Below are 10,000 nucleotides of genomic sequence, written 5' to 3' on the forward strand. Positions count from 1 at the left end.
TAATTCTACATTGTGCCCCTATAGATTAAAGTGCCCATGGCGTAAAATTTTGACCTTATGATGTTTTGGGGCCTTAAAATGAGTTACTCTGACCTCCTGAAGCCATCCCAGTGGTTTGCAATCTGTTACTGTGTACACCGAGCTGTGCTGGAGGTTCCTCCCAGTTTGTAAACAAACTCTGACACAGCATCCAATTGACGCAAAGCTCGTGTGTGCCCGAGATGACGTCCTGCCCTCGTTCGCTCTCAACTCGTCCACGCCCTCTCTCCACCCACTAGCACGCCCATTCATTTGAAAACTCTATAAATACCAGCAGAACACCACATACGTACCGGTTCAATGTCTGAGGGAACATTTTCCGGACTAATGCTTTCACAATCTGGGACAATACAGAGCAAGTTATGGCCAACACCTGACGCTGAAGTCTGGATCAATACCACCAAGCCTCCTGAACAAGTAAGTCATGAAAAGCTTCCAGTCTGTATTACAGTGTCATGGCTAACTAGCCTGCAGTATTAGCTGTGGGGGAAAACCCCATACATTAGCCATGAAAGCTACACTGCTACAAAAGCAATAGCCATACTCTGTCTTGTTTTTCTTGGGAAATCGACTGTAAAATATGACCATGGTCTTTTGAACTTACATGTACATCAAGCATGAGCACAATTAACTAAATAGTTTCGATGGAAATGAAACCTTGACGACCGGGCTAGCGGCTATGTTAGCCCACCTGCCGTCAAATAACACAGGCATCCAGCTAGCTAGCTAACAAGGAATGTGATGTTGACAATTATTCTATTAAACACCGATTTAACAAGACCAAAATTGCTCAACATTTCGTTGGTTGACCAAGGAGGGTCCTGTGGTTGAAAACAAGGCATTTTAAAATGTTGCTGGTGAAAACACGATTTATTTAGGAAACCCTTTTTGTTGGCTGTGGTGCATGGTGCTGTACATATTCATTCCTATGGAGACTGGTGTTCGTAGTTTCACCTAGGGATGTTATAACTTGAGCTAACAGGTGTTAGAACTAACCGTATGTTCGGAAAGCTCAGTTGTGACTAGCGATACACACCGAACTCATGAATTGGCATATTGACCAGGCAAGCCTTTGACTCGATTTGGTCACCTAACTATACCGAGTGTAGAGCTACTGGCCACTGCATTGAAACGTAGCTGGCTACAGTAATTACTCAGCGAGATGTGCGTGACTGCACGAGCTCAGCTGACACATCCAACACAGACATCAAGCAGTTGTTACAGGCTGCTATTTAGTGGTTGTGACGGTATTTGATTGCGTTTTTGTTTTCATCATATAACAAATTTGGCATAACCTCTGGTAGGTACACAGAATACAGCAGTCGGATCACTTGTCCATCTTGCATTGCTCCAGGGCAGGCAGCTGTGGAGTTACGTGTGAGTTGCTATGCAACCTGCTCCCACTGTCTGTCACATTTTCATTCATATCCGTGAATAGCTTGGAAAGCCAGATGCAGTCGAATATTAGGTTTATGTTTCCTTGACATTTCTGTCTCTGTTCGGACTCAGACCATTTTCTTGTATAGAATTTGAGAGGCTTATTGTAGATCATTGAAAGTTATATTCTGTATTTCTTCCTAATGTCCGCAATTCTCATCTACAGAAGTTCCCGAAGAAAGCAACATGATGAAGCAAAACTCCTCCCTCACCACTACGTTGGAGTCTTCCCATTCAGTCATCACTCAATTTGCTCCAAAGAATCAAACACAAGCAGGTACCAGTAATTTGAGTGCTTCTGTGTCTTCACCTTTTTTCCGTGGTGCTCATCAGTGTAGGGGCTCTCAAACTTGGTCCAGGTAGACCGATGCAGAGGCACTAAAGGTTGCAATTTATACGCACTGAAGAAGGCCATAAGGGCCGAAACGCGTAAGCATTGTAGCCAAATAAAAAAGTAAAAAAAAATGCATCTCTCTAACTGGAACAAGTTGCTCCAAAGAATGTTGTCTTTCCTTATATGCTGTGCAGGTGAGAAGATGGATCTTCTTCTAGCGCCTGATTTTTTTTGTTTTTCTTTTTTAAAGCAGGATTACACTAAAGTGCAAAACATGTAGGCCTACATTGTTTCCTTTCCACTATCCAAACTCCCATCCTCCTTTGTGCTTGTGGCCTTGTGATGACCTTGCAAAATATGATGTGGTATGCTGATAGATGGGCAATTCAACAACTCGTAAAAGATAAATTCAAATGTCATTTTTTGATTAGTTGTTGTGCATAGCAGGGAAACTTATTTTCTCCATGGATGCTAGGTTGTTGGGCCACAAGCGCAAGTAGAAGACATGAGTTTGGATAATGGAGTGGATACCTTGACTATGCCCCCTGAAAACACTCTTCTGTTGAGATGTCTATATTTGCTTTACAAGGCAATGCAACACACACACACACGGTTTCAGGTGATACTTGACTTGATGTAAGTAATTATAACTACACTATACAATTCATGGTATTAGTATAAAATGGCTCTTGCAGTGTTTTAGGAAGGAACCCTTCATATCCTTTCCAATGACAATAACAAGGTTTGTCTTTGAAACTGGCTAACCCTCACCCTAGTCTTGACCAAATGAAAAACAAGAGGGACACTCTGTTCACACATTGTCGTTTGTACCTGCAGACACTTCTTACAGATGGCTGTCCTCTAGAATGAAAATGCACACCAACCACCGGCAAACATCAAAAGCTAATCCAACCTTTGGTAAGATTTGAAAAGAATTCAGTTCAACTAATTCTGACCTAACATTTTAATAGTGTTACTTCAATAATTCAAAAATGACATAGCATTCTAAACAATATTTTTCTTTTCCTGTATGCTTTGTGTGGAAAGGTCTTCGGAAACCCTGCGACTAATGCAATGTTGGTGCCCTAGAAGACAAGTCAGCGCAGTTCAGACGAGCCAGCCAGAGGAGGTCACCGCCAGCCTTGTATCGAGGTTCCAACGTCCTTCATCTGGGAACTCGGCATGGATATGCAAGACAACACTCGAATCACTGTTGGACAAATGCCTGAAACGGCTGGAAAAATAGAAAAGATGGTTACAGAGACTGTTATTGCTGTTCTTCTTTCAATACAATATTTGCCTTCCATAAAATATTCCCATGTTCCAATTTAATATTCTTGATGCTGTTGTAAATACATTTGCACACTGTCTTCACACTGTCTGCATAATTGAATTAGCCGCTTATAGTGATCTTGAACTCTGTACAAAAAGTTCCAGCATGCGTTGTGGCTCTCCTGCCTTCTCTCCAAGTTTTAGTGATCTGATAAAGATAAGACATGGCAAGTTTGCTCTTATATGCACAGATGGTGTCAAATGAAAGTAATGCTACCTGAGGTAGGCAGCATAATGTTATCTCTTTCTGTGGGCATTGTCTCAGTTTCCACAGTAGCATCTAACCTTATTACAAAAAAGGCAGTTTTCTGATACTGTTAGCCAGGTTACTCTCAGGTAAACATGAGATGATGCTATTTTCGCAATGGAAACTTAACTGGCAACTATGGATAAATGTGATGTCAACAGAGCATGGAATATTTCACCATTGTATACAACCAGTGGTGTAGTCTACTTTTTTATGGTGGGTATACTGTATATTTGAGCATTTTTTTGAAGTGGGTATACTGTATATATTTGTGCTATTCAAAACAATGGATCAATCAATTTTAAGTGGGTATACTGAAATCCCTGAAATTTAGAAGTGGGTATACCCGCGTTCTACGTAGACTACACCACTGTATACAACAGTGTCTCCCAACCAGGGGTACATTGTGTACCAGTAGGGGTACGTGGAAAATGTGATGCTAACAAATATATGGAGTGTACTCACATTGGTATAGAGGATCATATAGAGCATGAAGGAGGGGGTACTCATGATGTGACAAAATTAATTAGGGGGTACACAGGGCAAAAAAGGTTGGGAATCACTGGAAATCAAGGCATAATAGACAAAGGAAAGCTGGCTATTCTCCAGCACAGACAGTGCACAGGGGAGCTGTTCAAATGCAGACAAGTTGTATGTAGACACATTTTATGATCAGCCGATGGTGAGGAAGTGCGTACATCATAACTAGTATAGAGTAGCCTTTTGTCATGTAATACACCACCCTCCTCAAACAGACTTGTTAGAGCCAATTTAACCCCTTTGGAATTAAGTATCTCTTTTGCACCCTCTATAGTTGTAGAATCCAAAGTAGAGACCAGTGAAGACAAGTTGTCTTTTCTTGAGCAGTACACAAAGGGAGCAGCTCAAGAACTTGTTAAAAGTTGTCAGCACTTGCCCTCAGACACAAACTTTGTGACAGCCAAACGGCTGTTGAAAGAGAATTATGGCAATGAGTATAGGATTGCAAATGCCTATATAGAGAAAGCCCTTACCTGGTCACAAGTTAAGGCAGAAGACACAAAAGCATTGCAGGCGTACACACTGTTTCTCAGAAGTTGCTGCAATTCCATGGAAAGCATCATGTACATGGATGAATTGAACCTGGCATCCAACCTCAAAGCCATGGTATTCAAACTTCCCCATAGACTCCGTGATAGATGGATAACAGTAGCCTCAGAGATGCAAACTCAAAGCAAAAGAGTGACATTTTCCCATCTAGTTGAGTTCCTAGAAAAACAGGTCCGTATATACTCTGACCCAGTATTTGGCAACATCTCTGATGGCCCTCAGAAACCAAACAAAACAAAACCTCTGCCCAAACCCAAATCCACAGGAAGCTTCGCAACAACAATCGACCAACTGGCACAACAAGGACATTGTTGATTCTGCAAAGGTCAGCACACACTTGCACAGTGCTCAAGTTTGAGGAAAAAGCCGAACAAGGAGAAAATTGACTTCTTAAAGAAAAACGGAATATGCTTCGGATGTCTTGCAAAAGGACACATCAGCAAGGACTGCACAAGGCGCCTGGCATGTGACATATGCAAGAAAACCCATCCTGGACTTTTGCACTTAGAAGGTCAACAAAAGACCAAGCAGGATGTAAACACACAGAGACCCCCTGCTGACCATGACAGCAACCACCCTGTTGCCTTGACATCCTATGGCCATATTGGGGCCGGTAAGAATGAATGTGCTCTTCCCATTGTCCCCGTTCAGGTAAAAAGCAGCAAAGGCGACCAAGTACTTAAGACTTATGCTTTCCTTGATTCAGGCAGTTCTGCTACCTTTTGCACGGAACAACTAATGTCAAAACTGCACATTAACGGAAGGAAAACAAACATTATGCTACACACCATGAGTCAAGAGAAATGTATCTCATCATACCTAGTCACAGGACTTGAAGTTGCAGGATTAAACCATTCTGACTTTGTTGCTCTACCTGACGCCTACACCCAACAGGAAATGCCAGTGACAAATAAAAACATGATGACACAAGAAGACCTCTCAAAGTGGCCGTATCTGCAAAAGGTGACATTACCCGACATCAATGCAAAAGTTGAATTGCTAATTGGATCAAATGCTCACAATGTCATGGAGCCCCTGGAAGTTATTAATAGTCAGCAAGGGGGTCCATTTGCCATTAGAACGCACGTAGGGTGGCTCGTTAACGGGCCTCTCAGAGGCTGTGATCCAAGAGCAAGCAATTCTCTAGCAGTCACATGCAACAGAATCTCAATAGCCAGAATTGAGGACCTTTTGATTAACCAGTACAACCAAGAATTCAGTGAAAGAGCATCTGAAGAAAAACTAGAAATGTCAGTGGAAGACAAGAAATTCTTGAAAAGCATGAACAGCAGCATTACGCTAAAAGATGGACACTACAATCTGGACTTACCTTTCAGGAGAGAAAATCAAGTCCTGCCAAACAATCGCTCTGTGGCAGAACAGCGCCTCCTTGGCCTGAAGAAAAAATTCAAAAGAAGCGAACAATTCAAAAAAGAATACAATGATTTCATGTCAGACATAATTGACAATGGCTATGCTGAGATGGTACCTTCTGAACACCTAGGAAAGGCAGATGGCAGAGTGTGGTTCCTTCCCCACCATGCAGTGTACCACCCCAAGAAGCAAACTTTAAGAGTTGTCTTTGACTGTAGTGCATCCTACCAAGGAACCTCACTTAACTCGGAACTACTACAAGGCCCAGACTTAACAAACAGCCTAGTCGGAGTACTTGTTAGGTTCAGGCTGGAGCCAGTTGCTGTAATGGCAGACATCCGCTCTATGTTCCACCAAGTGAGGGTTTCAGCCAAAGACGTGGACTTCTTAGGATTCCTCTGGTGGCCTGAAGGTGACATGGATCAGACAGCAGTAGAACACCGCATGCTTGTCCACTTGTTCGGCGCAGTGTCTTCTCCAAGCTGTGCCAGCTTTGCCTTAAAGAGAACAGCTGAGGACAACAAGGGTAATTACTCCTCAGAAGTCATCAGCACTATCAATAACAACTTCTATGTTGATGATTGTTTGAAAGCCCTGCCCTCAGTACAGGATGCTGTCCAACTTGTTGAGGACCTGTCTGCTGCTTGTGAGATGGGAGGATTCCACCTCACCAAATGGGCAAGTAACAGTCGTACTGTGCTCTCTGCTATTCCCCAAGAAGATAGAGCCAAAGATCTCAAAATGTTGGACCTGGAGAAAGACAAACTGCCGATGGAGAGGGCCCTTGGGCTACAATGGTCTGTGGAGAATGATGCATTCATGTTTAAGATCACACTGCAACACAAACCACTTACTCGACGAGGCTTACTCTCTGTTGTTAGCTCTGTGTATGACCCACTTGGCTTCTTGGCTCCAGTCATGCTACCTGTCAAACACATGCTCCAGCAGTTATGCAAAGACAAGTATGGCTGGGATCAACCAATTCCTGCCACAACATCCAAGAAGTGGACAGAGTGGACATCTAGCCTGGAGAAGCTGAGTGACTTCAGTGTACCTCGCTGCATCAAACCAAAACACTATGGAAAACCAACACGCATCCAACTCCATCACTTCTCAGACGCCTGTGAATACGGCTATGGCACTGCAACTTACCTGCGAATGGAGAATGGACAGGGTGAAGTCTGCATCGCCTTCATGATGGGAAAAGGAAGATTGGCTCCCTTGAAACAGATGACGATCCCCAGAATGGAGCTCTCCGCTGCAGTGCTAGCTGTAAGAGTGGATAAAATGCTGAGGTTAGAGCTGCAACTTCAACTTGAGAGGTCAGTGTTTTGGACGGATAGTCAAACAGTCCTGAAATACATAGCCAATGAACATTCACAATTCCACACCTTCGTCGCCAATCGAGTATCAATGATCCAGGAAAACACCAACTCGTCTCAGTGGAAATTTGTGGGAACAAAATCAAACCCAGCCGATGACGTGTCCAGAGGCTTGACCGTCAAAAAATTCATGGAATGCAGAAGGTGGATAGAAGGTCCAGTCTTTCTCTGCAAACAAGAAAACGAATGGCCAGTCCACCCTATTGACCCCCAGCTCAGCCCAGTGGTTGACCAAGAAATCAAAACCAAAGTCACTGTCATGAGCACTGGTGTTCACCATAACCCAGTTGCACGACTGCTGTCACATTTTTCAGATTGGCTGAAACTTAAGAAATCAGTGGCTTGGCTTTTGAAATGTAAGAATGTGTTGCAGACCCTGGCAAGAAAAAGGAAAGAAATCGCCTCTGCAAAAACACGCTCTCAGAGCAAAGAAGTTGCTCTCAAGATGCAAGCTTTCAAATCAGCACTAAGTGGCCAGAAACTTGACATCGAGGACCTGGAAATGGCAGAGAAGGTGATCGTTGGAATAAGCCAAAGACAAACATTCTCTAAAGAATTGGACAAGTTGGAAACGGCGCCACCTGGTGTGCAAAGCACAAGCAGCATATTTAAATTGGACCCAATACTAGACAAAGGCCTACTGAGAGTGGGTGGGCGGCTCAGAAGATCTGCCATGCCTGAACAAATAAAACATCCAGTCATCCTGCACAAGAGCCATCCCATCTCTTCTCTGATCCTACGTCACATCCATGTGCGTACAGGCCATAGTGGAAGAAACCATGTTCTTTCTGAACTTAGAAAAAAGTACTGGATTAAACATGCAAACTCTGCAGTGAGAAACGTAATCAACAAATGTGTCATCTGCAAAAAAAGGTCTGGAAGAACTAAAATACAAAAATGGCAGACATACCAAAAGATAGACTGACCCCGGACCTCCCCCCATTTACAAATGTGGGAATGGACTACTTTGGACCAATCGAAACTAAAAGAGGAAGGAGCCTTGTGAAAAGGTATGGAGTTGTCTTTACATGCATTTCCAGCAGGGCAGTCCATCTTGAAATGGCCCATTCTTTAGACACAGACTCCTGCATCTGTGCCATTAGAAGATTCATGTGCCGCAGAGGTCAAGTGTCTCACATCCGTTCAGATAACGGGACTAACTTAGTAGGTGCTGAAAAGGAATTGAGAAAAGCTCTCCTGAGTATGGATCAGGACAAAATACGAAATTCCCTGCTTAATGATAACATCAAATGGTCTTTCAACCCTCCAGCAGCATCTCAACATGGAGGTGTATGGGAGAGAATAATCAGAATGGTGAGGAAAGTGCTTTTGTCAGTTCTGCAACAGCAACCACTTGATGATGAAGGCCTGTGCACCATCCTGTGTGAAGCAGAGGCTATCCTCAACAGTCGACCCATCACCACTGTGTCACCTGACCCACACGATCTCGAAGCACTGACTCCTAACCATGTCCTTCTCTTAAAATCTAAACCCCCTTCTACCACCAGTAACCTTTCAAAAGTCTGACACTTACCTGAGACGCAGGTGGAAACAAGTCCAATACATGTCCGATTTGTTTTGGAAGAGATGGGCCCAAGAATACTTACCACTGTTACAAGAACGCCAAAAATGGGTGACTCCAAAGAAAAACATCCAAACAGGAGACATCGTCCTGATTGTGGATGCAACAGCACCCCGAGGGTCCTGGGTGATGGGTCGGGTCCTACAAACATTTCAAGATGGAAACGGGCTGGTCCGTTCTGTGAAAATCAAAACGCAAACCAGCATCCTTGAACGGCCCATCACAAAAGTCTGCCTGCTTGTAGAAGACTGCTCCCCTGACAACCAAAACCGTTAAAGTATGTAGCAATCTCATTTATTCTTAAAGAAAATTATTATTTTGGTATGGTTAAAGGCTCTTGTTTTCTGTTTATGTAATTGTATTCTAGTCACACTCCATACAATTAGGGGCCGGAGTGTTAGAGCCAATTTAACCCCTTTGGAATGAAGTATCTCTTTTGCACCCTCTATAGTTGTGGAGTGGAAATTAACTCTTTCTTTGTGAGTTTCTCTTGTGCACCCCCTGCAGGCCTGGAGTCCTGAGTTGCCATTCCAGAGGCATAATTGCCTGCTCAGGTGCAGACCAGGTGTGGCTGATTGGAGGCAACAGCTTTCTTACGTCTACCTCCTGCCATGAGAAGCTGAAGCCAGAACATTCTTTGTTTATATTGTCTGTAAAATACAATTAAATCCTCACCATTTTGAGGTTAAACTTATTTTCTTTTTGTGGACATTCTATCTTTTCATTATTCAACATTCTTTCAACTTTGGTGCTCAAAGGCAAGGGTGGTCAGTCAAGAAATAGTACTCTCTTATCAGTCACAATGGAAACTTGGTAAAAGACCAATACAAGACTTGTGATGCATGATAAGCATTGCAGTGGTGAAACAGAACAATGTTGTAAACAAAGGTGAAAAGTCTACTATAACCTGACAACTAACTTACCCCCTCGTTCATTTATAACATTTTTACCACGTTTGTGTTGCATGGCATAACATTACAAAGGGGAAGGACTTGCAATTGCATGCTAACCACACAGAGAAAGTTGCTGGGTTTAGAGACAGTTGCGATGCCAGTAACGTGCATCACACACATCAAATGGGGTTGTTTGCTCATATGTAAAAAAAAAAAAAGAATATTGTAATTTATGATGGTGCTTGCCAGGTCCTTGCATGGTGAATGATTGCTGCTGTAATTACAAACTTA

At 43.1% G+C, this 10,000-nt stretch overlaps 1 long non-coding RNA gene across 2 annotated transcripts; it reads left to right on the top strand.

Annotated features, from left to right (window-relative positions):
• Positions 1-31: 31 nt before the first annotated feature.
• On the top strand, positions 32-3,137 carry LOC134462606 (uncharacterized). Of its 2 annotated transcripts, none has more exons than XR_010037552.1 (4): positions 32-456; positions 1,643-1,753; positions 2,648-2,728; positions 2,858-3,137. It is a non-coding gene; the product is annotated as an uncharacterized LOC134462606 (long non-coding RNA). The 2 variants fall into 2 exon arrangements; XR_010037554.1 differs by having other exon boundaries at positions 2,900-3,137.
• The last annotated feature ends 6,863 nt before the right edge of the window (positions 3,138-10,000 follow it).

This window comes from Engraulis encrasicolus, chromosome 2, assembly GCF_034702125.1.
Source record: "Engraulis encrasicolus isolate BLACKSEA-1 chromosome 2, IST_EnEncr_1.0, whole genome shotgun sequence".
NCBI lineage: Eukaryota > Metazoa > Chordata > Actinopteri > Clupeiformes > Engraulidae > Engraulis > Engraulis encrasicolus.